This window comes from Panicum virgatum, chromosome 1N (genome assembly GCF_016808335.1).
Source record: "Panicum virgatum strain AP13 chromosome 1N, P.virgatum_v5, whole genome shotgun sequence".
Taxonomy (NCBI): Eukaryota; Viridiplantae; Streptophyta; class Magnoliopsida; order Poales; family Poaceae; genus Panicum; species Panicum virgatum.
In genome coordinates, this window is record NC_053145.1 from 7,635,282 (window position 1) to 7,654,157 (window position 18,876).

Sequence of the window (18,876 nt, forward strand, 5' to 3'; positions counted from 1 at the left end):
ATGCTATAAATGTAAAACCAGTTAGGTTAGCTTTGTTTTGACATGTATTACTTAGAAAAAAATATTAAACATGATGTTTGGTTAATGTTTTTATAATGTGTTATAAAATCATGACTAATGCTTGTTTAAGCTTATAGTTTTTATCTTTCTCATATCTCCTGTTGTATTAGTCCACAAATCATGAAATTTACGTAGTAGCCTAATCTTTGTATGTGTAATTCACTGTAAAGGTTTCATGTCCATAAGCTATGTGTGTATTTGTAGATCTTAAATTGTTCAGTTTGCCATGCATCATGAGCACTTATGCATCATATCATGGCGCCGCCGCCCTAACATTTGCATTGCATTAATCAACATTTCATATGCATCTCATGTAGATGTGCTAGATATACAATGTATGGATGTGAAGCACGTGGTGTTGGAGCCGAACCACAAGACGATGTTTGGTGGACATCTCCAGAAGATGGAAGGACCCGCTGAAGCAACCGAAGACCCGGTCCAAGGTCGGAAGGGCCCAATGCCTTGATAGTATTAACACTAACTTAGTGTTACCCCAGGCAAACTCCGATGCATAACCTACTATTCTAAATTATGAATCATTATATATTTAATACTTGTGCATTACGTTTTTAGGAATTGTCTGGAACCTTAGTTGCATGATCTCTAGGTTCCCTTGGTCCTATACTAATATGTGTAGGTCGATAGCACTGCTATACTTAATAGGTCTCGGTAGAAGTCGAGTGATTTCCTGTCACTCGCGAGCTATAGGGTAGAAGTCGAGTAATTTCCTGTTACTCGCGAGATATTAATGTCTTTATATTTCAGTATATGAGATATGGAATGCAATATGGAATGAATGGAGAATCGAGACCGGACGGGGAATGATGATGAGATATAGGTATGGCAGCAGGATAGGGTTCCTGGGTGTCTTAGCCCCGTCTGTGTCGATTGAGGACCGTACCGTTGTTGCCCTTGCTGATCATGTTTGAACTGTACTAACCGCATGGCGGAGTAGGAGGTAGTCGAAACCGGTAAGCCGAGTACTGCCTCGCTTCGAAAGTACAGGACTTCATCTCACCTCCTGGGGTAGTCGAGTAGTCGCGGAGAAATGAGGATGCATGTATTTACTTTTGGTGGTCTCACGTTGAGCTCGGCTGATCATATGATGGTGGGGGCGGTCCTGTAGTTCGAGGCGGGGAGGGGAATGGTTGGTGCGTGTGGTCCGACGGGGCTTATGCGTGCCGTGTTGGTTAGGTCCACCTTGCAAGATTAAATCAGATCGATTCGCCGTGTCTCGCGGATATGAGAGCCTTGATCTTTTGGTCACATCGTAGTATAATGAGATGGAGCATGGATGATATATGGTTGTGATTACTCTGAATTGTTATTTTATACTCTACCATGTTTGCTCTAGTTAGCTTTGCAAATATTAGATTATGGTTAATCTATATAAAATCTTGAGCTAAAATATTGAAAATAAAGATCCACTGTTAGTCGCTTTCTAGCTAAACAAATCCACCAGCCAAAAACCTTGCATATTTAGATAATGGGCTAAGTATACCCATAGTTGAGTAAGTCTTGCTGAGTATTAGTTGCTCAGGGTTTGTTGTTTACCCTGTTTCAGGTATAAAAGCTAACCAGGATTAACATCGGTGGGCTCGATGTTATGTCCTCGTGTTTTCATAGTTATCGTTTCGTTTTATTGGTTCTCAACGAAATCTTCTTCTCTTAGTTTATATTCTCTTCTGCTGCTGTCATTTATTCTATATAAATTCTAAATTTAAAAGCTGATTTTGTAAATATATATGTTATTATCTATTTCGTAAAATTGTATCATGCTGGTACCGTCTGCGCTCGCCGTTTTGCAAGACTTCTGGTGTGTTTCGATCGGCCTATGGATCGGAAACAGACTGTCAAGTTACGTCTAATTAAACTAATGTGTCTAATGTGTTCAAATGATGGTCATTACGTTTAATTAGCCGATTTAACTTGACGATTCTGTGGGGATCGCGCGCGGTTTCCATCTTGGATTCTTTGTTGAGGACCCACTCCACTCATGAAGATGGAGGCCGGTGTCAGCCGCTGCCGGCCAGAACACGAAGCGTGGCTGCCGGCCGGCGGGATGGCCATGGCTCCTCCCGGCGCCGCCGCACTGTACGGTGCCCGCGCGACGCGGGCGTTCCACACTTGCATTGCATAGGGTGGAATGGATGGATGTCATGGTATGGGATCCGAATCCGATGGGCGTGCCGAGGAGGAATGGTACGTGCAATCATTGTGGAGAGGAGACCAGGGCGGCTGCCCCGAGCCGACGCCGCCGCCCATCATCGCCGGGGCCAAGGCATGGTTGCGTTGTTCATCAGCCAGCAGGCCATGGCAGAGCTGACCTGCGCAGCAGACCCAGGCAGGCTGCTGGCACCCGGCACAGCCACGGGACGACCCGTCTCAGGATTGCCGGTACACGGCGAGGTCAACGCCGACCCAGTTCCTCTGTGCAGACCATGTGCAGATCAAGGCAAGGAAAACGCTGCATCTGAAGGTTTGGGTTCCATGGCGATGATCTGGTGTTGGAAGCTCCACAGATTCTTCAGGGTCAAGAGTGACCATCCAGCTCCGCTTTTAGTTGTGTTCTACAGCTTAAACCACATATCAGAGCTCGGCACTTCTTGACTCGTATTGTTTTCCTTGGGTTCCAACTTCTGTTGAGCCTCCTGCTTGTTCAACAGCTGGGAGCCTAGAGCTAGCGTGCGATGCGGGGTAAACAAAGGAGACGCCTAACTTGGGAAGGCGGCATCCCCATTGCGGGGAATACAACTTAGCACGAATTGGAACCTTAATGACCAGAGGCATCAATATGCTCCAATATCGTCTTGCGGGATTAACAAATTCACTCTCGCATTTTCCTGCTAGCTATCTCAAGCGGCCATGGTTATGTTCTAGACCAAGCATCAATAGTAGGTACAACAGCGGTAGGGCAGCGATATAGGGCTATAACAAAACGCCACTTTCTGCCCAAAGTTTGTGTCCACATCTTGCTAGTCATCATGCTTATATATACATACTACCTAATTAGCGAGGGGGAGGAAGGACCTGTTAGAACCACGGCATCCACCAGATGTACATTTTGCCCAGGTTGCTGAGGGAGACTGCTTCAGCGATCAGGCGGCGTGCTTGGCCTTCCACGGAGAGAGGCAGGGAAGGGCTGGCTTTCACACCCACCACAACTCCCTGGAGCCTTGCTTTGATGTTAGTAATGGCCCTCTGGATGAATCGGTAAACACGAAACAGATCAGAATCAGTGAGGTTTGTTTTTTAGACATGTAAAACACAAACCCGATGCCTCATATTTGTACCTGTGCGTGTGGGTTCCGGACCTCGCCTGCACTGGATTTGTTTGTTTTGGTCCACTCCACTAGCGGATCATGGATGAAGGTCTCGAGAACAGTCATGAGGGTCTCCTTGTGAGTTCTGAGAACCGATAGAGTGATTTCACAGACCTTAAGAAATATGCCTTCATATCCTGTGATGCCCAAGCCATCAATCATGTTCTGCAGGCACGGGTTCGCAAAAAAAAAGGTTATAGGTCAAATACATGTAAAACTTGAAATGCAAGAAACTAGGGAGACAAGCTTTCAGTACTTACTTGTGTAAGCCTGAATGGCACCACCTCAGGCTTGTCCAGTAGCAACCCCCTATCAAACAAGCAGCTGAAATCCACATGAACACAGTCCCCAGTTGTGGAGTCGAAAAGGATGTTTTCACCATGCCTGTCACCAAGCCCAACAATGTGGCCAACCATTGACCACACTGCGGTGGTATGTGCATATGCCACTCTAGCACGAAACCATGCAGCTGGCTCGGAGAATGTTGTCAAGAACCATTTGTGGAAAACTGGGGAAACATTGGAAGGATTTTAGTCTTCAGCATCTCATCATCAGGCATTTTTCCATGGTATGTGTCATATATCTTCTTGATTTGTGGATTTGTTTTCATCTTATCAAAGTTTCCATGAGCTATGTAGATGTCCTGAAGAATATGACGAAGACCTCGAGTATTGGGAACCCATTCTACCATTCCACAATCTTCAGTAAGTGGTACCACTGCAAAGGTTCTGATATAAAGCTTTCTCCTGTGGCTCTCAGGGACCTTGGAGAGGAGACGGTTGATCATTGCATTGAACTCCATCATGCGTGAGTCTTTCCTAAGATCATCCTTAGGTTTGCATAAAAATGGACGAGCAACTCCATCGCTTCCGATGAAAACAACCTGAAGATTGAAATGATCTACTTGTGAGTAGCTACCATCATAGTGAAGTATAGCAGGTCAATAGCTAACTCTGATACTTTCTGAACAATGAAGAATGAATGCACATCACACTAATAAACTTTAGTAAAAGTAAAGTAACTTTGTAACCCCAGTATCACCTGTACAATACTCCCGAAATATTCAGCATCTAACAAAATTTAGAACGACCTTGGTAAGAAATTGAGTTTGGCTGGACAGTTGCTGCTCTTCTACGTACCTTCTTTGGTTTCTGAAGAGATGAAAGAATTTCTGCTTCATCAGCTATTCCAGCTATCGTTGGATGCTTAGAAACTGAAAAGGGGTGAAAACCAGATTGGTCCGACATATTTGAATCATATGATGGCAGAGTCACAGTTAAAGCCTGTTGGACAGGTAAGATAATTCCTAGTGGCATCATTCTTTTCAAGGAACTAAACTCAGTTGAGATGTTAATTGTTTTTGCCTTCGCCTGCCCTGGATGAAAGCAGAGCTTAATGAGATGGTCTATCAGAGTAGGAAATTGAATGAACAATGCATTATTTTGATTCCCACGCCGACATCCTTTCTTTACTGAATGCAATATTTCTGCAGCAGCATCTTGTCTTGCAGGCACTGTTGACTTCGACACTGCAGCCATCATCCAAAGAGCTTGTTGAGGGTATGCCCGTAAAACAGATGTGATGATGTATTTGACAATTCTGACAACATCAGTATTTTGGTGACAGATGCGGGAGATCAACTGAGACAGCACAGTAAGCCACTGATATATTGGTAGATCCTTCACGCACCCAGGGATGAGGCTTAACACCTGCAATGAGCTGATTAAGTCTCTTAAACAAAATGAAAAGACAAACTTGAAAAGGATGTGCAATCAAATCTACCCTTCCGTGGATCTCTTTCATGTGCTGATCAGAGGAAGATTCATCTTGGGCGTACATGCTTCCAAATTCGAACCAAAGAGTAAGCATCCGAGGAAGTGCTTGAAAAAGATTCTTATGCCCCCTGTGAATTGCTTTTGCATAACATAGTAGCACTCCCATAAGTAATTCCCACCAAGGCTTCTCTTTCTCTTCAGTTGCCCTGCTTACAGAGTTAGAAGAGCTAAAAGAGACTGGTCCAACTTTACAAGCAAACTTGTCATCTTCTTGCCGTTTCCTAGCATCAATAAGCAAATCATCAACAAACTTTGCCATGCAGAAAAAACCCTTTTCCCACTTGGGCCGCAATTCGATTACTCTAGAATAGAGAGATTTGATATCCGCACTCTGTTTTTGCCCTGTATAGTGGATCCATCTAGTGTAGAGAAGCAGGGCTTTAGACACATCTGGATTCTCTTTTGATGCCTGTGTCGCAGAGATAGGTGGATTTGGCAAAGCAAGAGAGAGGCTACAAAGAGATGAAAGTACAGCACTTCCCAAAATTTCTGCAGGCATGTTGAGAAGTGTTTGCTGAAGTTCAGCTATAGCACTATCAAACTTCCGTATATTCCAGAGATACTTCGCCTTCTCCATGTGAGCATTGGGGGCACCTGAAGCATCTGCTTCCAGTATTGCAAGGTGAGCTGTTTCATAATGACCAGCCAAACGGCAGAGCTTAGCATAATGAAGCCAGCTGTTCCCAACCTGAGCATGCATATGACTCTGACTAAAAACCATCCTTCGGAGAGCAAAGGCTCCCTTGTCCACAGAGACGGTTGTGTACATCTCAGACGGTTCTCCCAATCCTTTGCTAACTTCAGAAATTTCGGATCGTCTGCACTGAACGATTTATCAATAAATGACTTGTCTCCCAACAGGGAATTGAAGTCTTCCAACTCACGCAACATATGGAGCTTTACAACATAGGGATACGCACACATATATGAGTCCATGCCTGCTGCAGCCAGAGGTACAAGCAGCGCTTGCTTGGACTGGAAAATTTGTTCAGCAACCAGAAACTGATCTTTGTTCATCATGGCCTTGAATATCTTAGCAAGATCCATGTCAAAAGAAGCATTGTTCTCAGAACCACTGAACACCAGACCCTGGTCTGCCCCGGTCAGATATTCATCCATGAGATCCCTTCTCCCCAATCGCCACGCTGCTCTCACTCCCTGCATGCACCAAGTTTTCTTATACTGGGGTATGCTGCGCACCAAACCATCCACATGGGCTATCATGGCTTGAAGGTGGCACATATTTAGCAAACAATTAAGAACATCAGATTGTCTATGAACAGAGGTAGGTTCCATGTGCAAGGCCTGTTCACATAAGGTTAATACTTCGGCCCAGTTTCCAGCTTTCTCATTAATTATAAGCTGATCTTGCAGGCTTGATGATTTCCTCAGATTAGCTAAACCAAGGAGGCCGTCAGGCTCATCCAATCCTCCATATATTTCCATAAGAAAAGATATGTCATCATCTGAAAAGTTGCCACTACACTCTGCAGCTGGATTGGAGGAACCCGAATTCTCCTGGACATGAGATTCAAAGTACATTAGAGCACGAGCATGAGCTTGACATCTAAGAGAGGCCCTTGCTAGAGTAACTCTAGGTATAGCAGCCAGCAACTCAGCAACATTGCTACACTGCACCAACATTTGATCCTGTTCATAATCAGAACATGTTCCGCCTTTCAGTTTACCTCCATACTTTCCAGCCATGGCATAACTAGACTGTGATAATGCAATTTCCTGTTTCAGGTCATCAACCCATTGCCCAAGGTTATCAAGTAAAGTGAAGATGGCTTGAATACAGACCTCACTCTGCCCCCCTGCAATTCCATGAACAGCAGCTCCACTACTTTCAGAAACAGCAGCATTGAGAACGCACAGGATTTCCTCAGTAATGCTTTGACGAGCCTCTGGGGTACCTACCATAGCAGACAACATTTAAGACCAAGTATGGTAGGAGATAGATTGCAGTTGGCATATCACGCCGAATAATTCCACGGCATGCACTAAAAATATCAGAACGGGGTCCAGTTGCATGTGATGTCAACCTTCTAATCCAGTAGTATATCCACCTTCTAAAAGACATTTCTGGGCGGTATATTGGGCCGAGTGGAGCAGAATCAGTTGGGTTACGAAGATGAAATCTTGATGTTAAGCACGGGGCAATTATTTCCTTGACATACTTTGAGAAACGGCCCCACAATTTCTCGCCCCTGTAACTCTTGTCACAACAATTTGATTCCCTCAAATTGTCATCACTAGGTGAGGATTGGCAACCGGCCAATTTTAGTAGCTCCTAGATAGCCAAGGCAGCAGAATCGTGCACTGTTGTGTCAGCAGCGGCTCTAAATGCCCCTGCAAGATGCTTGTGGATCAACTCAAATATAAGATCATCGTCTGAACATTTTATCTTAAAGCGCTCACAAGAAACTACCTTTACCTTAGCGGGATCAACAGCACCCAGTGCACCAAGACAGTCTGCACAAACTATTTTCAGTCTCTGGCCAACATTAGTCCTTGATTGCTCTGCACATCCTTTGAGTAAAGCCATAATTAAAGAGCTTATTACATCCAAATGAGCAATATGTTCACCAATGATGAGAGCAGTCAAATCCTCCCTTCTGGCATTAAATAATTTACTCAGCTCACAAGCAACCATGTACCTCACATTTAAGCTTTCATGGTTAAGACCATTGACAGCATCCTTCAGATGATCTTGCAGTGTCATTAGCCCCCTAGCTTCCTGTATTACCTTGTTTACTTCTGATAAAGATTGTAGACTAGGCAACAGTGGTAGTTCACGTATATGTTGCTTTCGCAAGCTGTTATTTTTCACAACAAGTTCTTCTAGGATTTCAACAATTTTACTCAGGTGCGCAGAAGGGCATACTTTGCACTTTTCTAGAGATGGAATGAAAGCAGCTACAACTTGGGACATAACATACTTGATACTATTTGGTGATACTTCAGCCAACTGCTTTATGAAAAAATGTAAGACATCAAGACCATCCATCTGAAGACCTTCCTTATCAATAGCAAAAATCAACAGAACCATAATCTTTGGCGTATGTGTACTCAAATAAGGGCCCATCATCTCAACCAATTTCCTTATTCGCTGGAGAGCTTGTTTTTGAAGCTTCATGTCATCGGAATGGAGCATCTTCTTGTCAATGCTATTGAGAAGGCGGACAAAATCATTCCTCAAAAACTGAGGAAGAGTTTCACTGCCTGTCAGAATTCTAGCAATATTCTGAATTGTTGGTGAAATTTTTGCTGCCCTGAAAATTAATATATCATTAGAAAATTGTTCCTAATTACCCAAAGTATGTTTACATCGAACTGCACGTCTAGTGGAAAGAAGATTCACCTTATATCAGTCTCAATCTGATCAGATTCCCCTGGAAAACATACAATTTCGTCAAGCAGTGTTGGCAAAGCAGCTGCAAATAACTCTTTGCTATCAGTTTCTGTCTCATTTTTATAAAATTGTAGAACAGATGACAAATGCTGCCCATCATCATAAAAAAGAGCAAATCAGAGAACCGTAGGCAACCAATTTATGATCAGTTGTACTAGTTCAGTGTTTAGATGGCCTGCCAGTTCACGCAGAGTAATAATAGCGTGGTTATTGTTTGGGAGCGACACAATGAGCTTTGGTAGAACTGATGGAACCATTCTCTCAATCAGCTCTTTGGTCTTAATACCTACAACATCCTCAGCGAATTCCTTAGTCATTATGGGATGAGTCACAAGTCTAGATGACAGATAATTATATAAATTATCTCTAGCATTCGAGTACTTTGAGAGGAAGTGATCCAATCCACCTTTGAAACAGTAAGTGCAGCATCTATGAATTAATCTCAAAGCAGTCATCCGTATGATGGAATTATGATTATCAAGCTGATCAATCAGTAACACAAATGAGCAGAAGAAAACTTCTCCATGAATATCACTAATTTTCATGATTGTACCAATTGATTCCAGAAGTGTCAGAAGAATATGAGAATCTTCAGCTTCAGTGAAAGCACATTTTATTTTGTCCATGAATTGAAGTTCTTTAGTTCCTCCATCCTTTCCCAGTCCATCAGAAAGCAAAACATCCATAACATTTTTTTCCAAGAAGCAGCAGACTACACCAGAAAATGCTTCCCTGATAGCTTTCATTTGATGACGTAGTAGAAATTCAAAACACTGAACCCACTGAGTTCTCATCTCAAGCAGAACATGTCGGCTAGAATGCCTCAATATCCATGGCAAAACTTCAACCCAATAAACTATAGATTCCTCAGAAGTCTCTGCATAGAGAAACTTGAAAAAGAGAGTGTGAGCCTTGGAGATGTTAATATTGAAGTCGACATTCTCTACATGTACCAGTTCAGTGTCCATGATAGAAATTTTGTCTTCATTCTGGACAATTCTATTCCGGATATCACATTGAGGGCACCAGAAACCTCTTGAGAGAAGATCTAATGTTGACACAGGTTGTTGAGTGCTTGTCCAAGAATAGATTGCAATGGTTCCCCACATTGTCAGTGCAATCAGTGGTTCCATTTAAGCAAGATAAAAAATCAAGCGAAAAGGCCATACTTTTCCCCACTGTCTCGAGTCCTAAAGCACCCACTGACCTGTAGCAAGCAAACATGACAAGGCATAGTAAAATATCACTGTAAAATTGTGGAACTGCATTAATTAGAGAACAAAATTTGAAGGCTAGATTACATATACTGCATAACAAATAAAGTATGTCCCAACATGGCATTTTCCTGTTGTGTTTATTACGTTATTTAAACTGGAAAAGGACACCTAATCTAAAATCATGAAAGGGGGAAGCATGTCCACTCACTCAAGTTTCCTAAACATTGCTCCAAGCATGTTGGGACCAGAGTACAACACAACTATGGGTAGTGACATAATTGACTCATTTTGAACCTCAGCAGTTCCATTACGGATAGCCAAATCAAGGACTTCAAGATCGCATCCAGCATTCAGTTTATTGCCAACCTTTGCAATGGTTTGAATCAAAAGGCATTTAATCTTGCAGTCTGAACTGGTTTGAGTGACAACATGACCATCATCCAACATCAGTTTCAACATGTTGATGAGGTCAGCATATATTAGATGAACAAAGTGTGTACCATCACCAATAAACTGAGATTCATCTTCGAACAGTTTAGCATGTCCAGGAAGATTGACTGCACCAGCATTCAACAAAAAAAAGGTAAGCTACCAAAGTTGAAGTAAAGAGAGGCACAACTCTGATCACCATACACTCAGGAAGGTAAAGCCTAGCATAAGCGCAAGCATACATAGGCCCTGTTTGGGGTAGCGGCAGCTTTTGCAAAAGCTGCTTTTTAGAAAAGCTCCACCGGCTAGTCCAAAAGGCTGTTTTTCAGAGAATCTAGCAGGTCTGTTTGGGGGAGCTTTTGCCCATTAGCTTCTTGCTCATCAGGCCGGCGAGGAGCAGAGTTGCCGGCCTCGACCGCGCGAAGAGAAGGGCGACGCGGAGCAGGGCCGGCGGCGGGGGCCGCGTGGAGGCAAGGCGACGCGGAGCAGAGCCGCCGACGGGGGGCGCGCGGAGGGGAGGAGATCCACTGGCGGCAGGTGGCCGTGCGGGGGGAAGGTGGCGACGAGCAGAGCCGCCAGCGAGGCCGCGCGGAGGGGAGGCCGGCAGGGAGGAGATCCGCCGGTGGGTGGGCCGTGCGGAGAGGAAGGTGGCGAGGAGAAGAGCCGCCGGTGGGGCCGCGCGAAGGGAGGGCGGCGGGGTGGCGACGGATCTGGGGCGGCGACCTCGAGGGAGGGGGAGCGGAGGCCACTGGCGGCCGATTTCCCCGGCTGCGCGGGTCGCCGGCGGTTGGCCGAGACGGATCTGGGGCCGGCGGAGACGGGCGGCGCGGACAGGCGGAGGAGCGGCAAGACGGGCGGTGCAGAGGGGAGGAGGGACGCCAAAAGCTCGGGAAGCTGCTCCGATGGAGCTTTTCCGCTTGTAGTGTAAAGAAGAGCTTTTGGAGCTTCCGTGGTTTGGAGAATCTGACCCCGTTTGGGGGAGCTTGTGGCTTTTGGAACTTCCTGGAGAAGCAAAAGCTCCAGGAAGCTCCCCCAAACAGGGCCATAACTTGTAAGCTTGTGCCCGGGGAAAATAGATCCCTTATATATGCTCCCTCTGTTCCAAAATGTAGGTCGTTTTAGTTTTGTCCTAAGTCAAACTTCTCTAACACTGACCAAATTTATAGAAAAAAATATTAACATCTACAATGCCAAATAAATGCAGTAACAAGACACATTTCGTGGTGGATTTAATGAAATGATGAAACTGATTCAATGCTCTAGATGTTGGTGTATTTTTCTATAAATTTAGACACAGTTAGAGAAGTTTGACTTTGGACAAAACTAAAATGACCTACATTTTGCAATGGAGGGAATACCATTTCTAACAAGCCTAGATGTCCTATGTTGCAGTCTTGTCGATGCTTTGTCCAGGAGAGGATGGGACAACCGTGCAAGCTTGCAAGGGTGTATAATCTGGAGCAGCACAAACAGCTCACTGTGCATGTTAACTAAGCAAGCTTATCTGGCCATACAGCTTAAGGTTAATTTGCGGTTGCTTTGCAAAGCAGTAGTGCTTATGTTGAAATGCTGCTGTGGAAAAACAGCCCAGGAAAACTTTGTTCATTTTGGCACAACATATTAAGTTTGACAAATTATGTTTTCCAGAGTCTCACAATCCACTTATTTGTTCCTTTTTTTCACAACAGTACCTCTGTCTACAAGACTAGAACTTGATTTTGATTTTTGAAAAAAAAAATAGCCAAAGGGGTCATGCCAAACAGAACTGTAGTAATCTACCACAATGCCTAATGGAGCCTTGTAGGATTAGTCTAAGCTATGTAACAAGGTCTTAAAAACTAGGAAGTATTGCCAAACTTCTAAAGGGAAACTAAAGCAAGTAGTGCATATTCAAAGATCTATGTAAGCAAATAAACTTGGTATTTCAAAGACAGTCATAAGGCTTACATTGGAGAAGCATTACAGTATGAAGAACTTCAAAATACAGTGGCGCATCAAAGGAAAACATGTTTCTCTGGGTTATCTGCATGATTTAACATTTTTTAGGATGCACAGCTGGAAATAAAAATACAGGCTAGATCAATTAACATGCTGGTCTCTGATGATTTGCCCACCTGTTTGTGAGTCCAGGAAATCCAGGAAAGGACTTGCTTAGAAACTCTGGTAAACAGACTTGTCTTTGAATAAACACATAACGAAAGACACAGCAGACTAATCACCTCTATAGCAGTCTCTGGAGAAGTCTCATAACTGTCTGGCGATAAGGACTTAATCAGTGAAAATAAAGACTGTCGAAGAGCACAGCCATAATCTTCTTTTCGTTTGAATCCAACGCCAGCAGAAAACCCTAATTCAGTCATCTTTTGACGTTTGGAAAAACCGCTTTCCTCATTCTGTGATATTCTTTTCTGGCCAAATTTTGGCGAGTCAAAATTTTCAGATCTTGCCTGAAGGCTGCTTTGACTGTTACCATCATCAAGAGTAAAGAAGTCTTGACCAAATTTGCTGATAACCACTTGAATGCATTCAATCAGTTTGCTGCAAGGTTTTGGCAAGCAGAGCAATTTCAGAAAGATTTCAGGTTTCCATACTTGGGCAGAGCAGAGTTCAATTATTCTCTTGTATGCGGTATACATTGCAACCTGAAAAGGAGTAGCGGTTAGTAGAATGAAGTATGCATAGAACCTGGGTAAGTCAAGTTGGTCCTTGAACCTGAAGTTCTGCACTTTTGCTGGCCTTTACTGCTCTTGGGAGTTGGGAGGACATTAACAATATCAGCAGCTGTAGATTCAACAACATAACCAGGACATGAAGAATGCAGTGCATGAAGACACGCTCCCATTGAAAAGTCATAATCTGCATCTCTGCAGAAGCCAACATATAGCACATTGGTACATGATGATGCCTGGATTCCAATAAACATGGGGAAACCAAAACCTACATTATAGGTTACTACCTCTATTTCATATATAAGTCATTTTAGACTTGTACGGAAGTCAGGAATTACTAGCAGTGTAGCGGACAAAATTGACATTCAAGACCTTGTTCATTACAGATATTCTTTTTCCTCTAAAGATAACTAATTCTGAATTCTCTCACCAACAGGAGACATGGGGGAATGATGACACATTCACTGATAAGAATAGAATCATTTAGCATGGGCAAAATAGGAACAAAATATAATGACCAAAGTGACACATATTTTACGAAGAGCTGTAAGGGCAGTCCCAATGGGATGACAAGGATGGTTTCTGTAGCATTAATTACGATGTCATGCAAGAAAAATGACATTGTGGCAGTAGAGTTAAGGAAGAGAGAAGAAAACCGTTTCTCATGCAAGAAACCATCTCTGTGTGAAAACCAAGGAAGGGGGAGGGAGGATAGGTATTAGATATATGTATAGCTGATTTGTATTGTACTCCAACTCTTACTTGTACATCAAGCCGTCTCGGCTATATATATGAAAGGTCACCCCCCCAATTGGGTGTGTGGTGTTTCCCCAATCTTTCCGTGTCTCTACAAGGTATCAAGAGTCCGGGCCTAGTTCCTTGGATCTCATCTACTCCGCTGCCCTAGCCCCGTGCGCCGCCACCCCCGGCCCGCACGTCCACCACCCCCCGGCTGTGCCGCCCATCCAGGCCGCGCCGCCCCTCCCAGCCGCGCCGCCAACAAGCCGCGCCGCCTCCCCACCCTGATCGCACCATCACGCGCCGCCACCAGACGTGATCTGCTGCAATCATGGCCACCGACAGAAGCTCCTCGTCCGCGACATCGGCAGCCTTCGGCACCCCGTCTTCTCCTGCTTTGACGGACGCCAACGCTGCACCGATCTTCGTCAACCCGTACGCCTCCGTCTCGGTTCGTCAGCACGTGCCGTAAGAGAGAGAAGTGAGGGTGGATGATAATTGGCAGTAGAGTTAAGTAAGAGAGAGAAGGAAGCCGTTTCTCATGCAAGAAACCAGCTCGGTGCGAAAACCGAGGAAGTAGGAGGGAGGATAGGGAGAGGAAAGGAGAGAGGAGGGGATTGGATGATAATTTATTTTGAGTTTTCAAGAGACCATCCACTATTGTCAATATGACATGGAAACTACGGAAACAACATGATAGTATTTGGGTTGGGAGTGCTGCAAAAGGTTAAAACAGCCTACATTCAGAACCGGAAGGAGTATGGATTTTTCACATGAGGTAGGGTGAAGTGGTATGCTTGATTGTAGTTTCCATTGACCTCAAACCTCACTACAGTTATAGGATTCATATCTGGATTTAGTTTAAATTTGAATATTATATTTAATGATCACAGAACCACTTATTTATTATGCAGTTTTTTTAAAATAGTTACATTGATGAAATATAACTGTTAGCTGGTTTGCATTCAGCATGCTTGTAGGTTGGCAGCACATTCTTCACTTAAGTTGGCGCAAGGCTGGAGAAAACAATAGAAAATTTGGTTATACGATCAACTTGGAAGGATGATGATGCATATGCAGCACATGATAGAAAGGAAATTAATTGAACATGCAGGCCCATGTTGTCACAGTCGATATGCTTGGATGCCTATGTTGAAAAAACAACTGTTGATCTCTTCTTCTAGTTTATCTAGCTTTTACATGTGTTAGCGTGTGTATATGGTCTGGGCTCTGGCTGTGGGCTGTAGCTGCGCCAGCCTCTCTAGCCGCGCGCCTCCCCTCATGGGGATTCTAGATGGTTTTGAATTAGGCAAGGAACTCCTGATTGGTATTACTTCTATAAACCAAACCCTAGGACTTCCTTGCCTATATATGTACACGAGCTTTGCCTCTCCATAATCAATCTATTATCTTCCGAGCCATATTTGCTTTCAACATGCTTGATTTTTTTTCAAGTTGGGCAGTACAGAAAAACGATACTGATGTTGCAGCTGTGGGCCAGTTCTCATACAGAAAATGGTTACTGCTAGATTCAAATTTGAATATGAAAAAAATGCATAACCAAGCAACTTACCAATGACAGCCAACTTCTTAATTTACAATTTTTACAGAGAGAAGTTCTCAGCTATAGTATACACAGGGCCAGGAGCATCATAAAAGGATAGTGATAGGCTAGTAAAGTAACATTCCTGCAAAGCAGCTAAAGAAAACATATGCAAAGTATAATCTAGCATACCAATATTTGGACTCAATATTTTACTCAAGATCCAATTCCAACATATCTCTCCTTGAATGGGTGTTCGATAAAGGGAAGCAATGAGTACTAACATGATTACCTGATATCAGAAAGTTCAGCAACATCTTGGCCCAAAATGCATGTGATTGAACGGATAATATTTTCTAGAGGAAGAATCTCAGCAGTCATCACTGTGGCAACAATGCGTGCAAAATCAAAACAAACCTGTGACAACAGATCAAACACAGGCAAGTTAAAGATACACAGGGTTAACCAAAGGTTAAAATTATTCATAAAGGTTGATGCCAACCTTGTGCAGAGAACCATCCCCATAGCAGAGGATAGAACAAGCAGCAGAAACAAATGGCATGTTAACAAGCCCATCAACATACAAGGTCCCATCTGCAAGACACTTGTTAACTAGTTTAATCAGTGAAGTGGCAAATGGACGCCATCTTGCATCGCCTGTCAGATCAACCAGCACGCCAGGTCCATTCTTAGGTTGGCAACTGGCTGGGAGCTCACTATAAGGCCCAGGTGAGTCTAATATATTTGAGAAGGATCCAGAGGCATTTAACTAAACACCTTCCAGGTGGCACACCACTAGGACTCTCATCATGCATTGATGCCACATATAGTAGATCTGTTGGATTGGACAAGCTCAAGTTTCAGCCTTTCTGCATGACCCATAATTTAAAGATTAAGAGCACAAAGCAAAACACATACCTTCTACTGCGACCATAGCATCCAGGAAGAACTGTCTGTAGGCTTCTCGGTCACCTGTGCGAAGAATGGAGAGCAGATTCCAAACTGCACTGAATATAAGCTCATGGCTCGACCTGCAACAGTGAAGAAACAGCATACATGTAAATGACAGATGGGGATGTCTAACAGGTGGAATCTGCTGGTGTGACACTTAGATAACACAACTGTACCAAATTACTTACAAAGACCGCAAGTATAACAGTTACACAAACTTTCCTTGAGGAATATAATTAACTATCTGCTATCCTTAGCCTGCAAGGCCATTCTTTTCACTCCCAGCAAGACCATGAAAGGTAATTTATGTCCAGTTGCAGGTAGCTTTCTACTCTGGTAAATTAAAGCACATTTTAGAGCTTTAGGAACATAGCCCCTGTTTTAAGCAAGCTAAAGACCATCATTCAGCTTACAGCGCAGCTGATGGCACACATACCCATCAGGACAGTGACAGCACTCCCCTCTTATCACGTTACAAGTTCTGGAACACACAGCCACTAGTACAATCAAGAATAGGAAGCAAAACACCTACGATGTAACCGGCAGCTTCTCCACAGCTCAGATCATCCTGAACGAGTTCTAAACTAATACGCATTTCCCTCAAAAACAAAATCAATACACATGTAGGTAGCCACACTAAAGACTAGTTAGTGTCCACGCCCACATTATCAGCTAAATTTATCACATGTCTGGATGGGAAACAAATGAGTATGGAATCAAATGGACAATGTATGGAAGTTGCAACACCACTGCACACACCCGAACCGGATAAATGTATCTAAATTTTAGCGAAAAAGATGTACAGCCCACGTGGTCCCAATCAAATTACACATTCATACCGCATTCTATTCCACGATGAAAGGAAACACAAATATTAGGAGTGATTGGACTAGGGTTTTGTGGAGGGAAGATGGGGGAGAAGGCAGGTACCTGAAATCGGGCTCGGCGAGGAAGGGGAGGATGCGGCCGATGACGCTGATGACGTCGGCGGTGCGGCCGTTGTAGAAGACCCCGGGGAACTTGAGCGCCGTGTAGGCGACCAGCTTGAGCAACGCAATGACCTCCCGGAGCTCTCTCTTGGATGCTGCGCGCGACCACGGCAACGGGTCAGCTCAAATAAATGTTGAGTGAGGGAGGGGGGCGGCGCACGAACCTTTGGGGGAAGGGATGACGTAGTCGCGGAGGAGGTTGGGGAGGACCTCGCGGAGCTTGACCTCGAGGTGCGCGGAGCCCGGGGCGGAGCCGGCGGAGGCGGTGGTGGAGGAGGCGATGAGCTCGCGGAGCTCGTGGATGTAGGTGAAGTGGCTGGCCATGGCCGGCAATCGCCGCCGCCGCCGCCGGAGCGGGGTAGACCGGGCCGGGCGGGAGCGGAAGTGCTCGGCGGCTGGCGCCGGTCCTTTTTCCCTCCCTAATTTCGAACGGAACGGGAGGGGACGGACGGACACGGCTGCCTCTGCCTGCCTCCCACACAGCAGGCTTGGCTTGACTTGGGCTTATTTGGGCCGCCAAGCAGAGGGGAGTTTCCGGATTTTTTTCATTTTTGTATTTTAAAAAATTAAAATTTAAAAAATATATGGCGGTTTCGAAAAATTTCAAAACTATACCCGGACCTGTAGCCCTCTGGCTGGGCGACAGGACCTAAATGTAAAAAAAAATTACATTTAGGTCCTGGCGCCCGGGATGCATTAAACAGCGAACTTGTAAAATAGATATAAAATCGTAGAAAAATCAGAAAAATACAAACTCAACTGTTCTAAATTCTATGAAACAAGATCTACAACTTTTGGTATATAAAATTTTTCATTTGATCAATGTATCTTGCTCTATTTTAAATACTAGTTTAATACACTTTTATTTAAATCTCAAGATCCATCCTTTGGATGCATGTCATCTTTGGCCAGAGTGTTGCATATGGTAAGCATAGGCTTGTACAAAATTGGTAGGCCCATAAAACATTTCTAGAATAAGTTTTTAAATTAAATCTTGCAATATGTCTAGTTTAAATGAGTTATTTATCCATGCTGCTATACTGAGTTTTAGAAGCCATAACTTTTACAGTACCATTATTTTATTTCGTAAGAGCTAAAAAAAAGTTTGGTAAATTTTAGATAAGCACAACTAGACCAAATGAATTATTTCAAATTTTTCTAGGTACAAGAACTATTTTTCTTGATTTAGTGCATTTACCTTAGTCATAATTCATTTGGTCTAGTTGTGCTTATCTAAAATTTACCAAACTTTTTTTATAGCTATTAGGAAATAAAATAATGGTACTGTAAAAGTTATGGCTTCTAAAACTTAGTATAACAACATGGATAAATAACTCATTTAAACTAAATATATTACAAGATTTAATTTAAAAACTTATTCTAGAAATGTTTTCTGGATCTACCAATTTTGTGCAAGCATATGCTCACCATATGCAACACTCTAGCCAAAGGTGACCTGCATCCAAAGGATGGATCTTGAGATTTAAATAAAAGTGCATTAAACTAGTGTTTAAAATAGAGCAAGATACATTGATCAAATGAAAAACGTTATATAACAAAAGTTGTAGATCTTGTTTCATAGAATCCAGAACAGTTGAGTTTGTATTTTTCCAATTTTTCTACAATTTTATATCGATTTTACAAGTTCGCTGTTTAATGTGTCCCGGGTGCCAGGACCTAAATGTAATTTTTTTTTACATTTAGGTC

At 43.5% G+C, this 18,876-nt stretch overlaps 1 pseudogene; it reads right to left on the reverse strand.

Annotated features, from left to right (window-relative positions):
- Nucleotides 1-2,825: 2,825 nt before the first annotated feature.
- On the reverse strand, nucleotides 2,826-17,582 carry LOC120654954 (annotated as a pseudogene).
- Nucleotides 17,583-18,876: the final 1,294 nt, after the last annotated feature.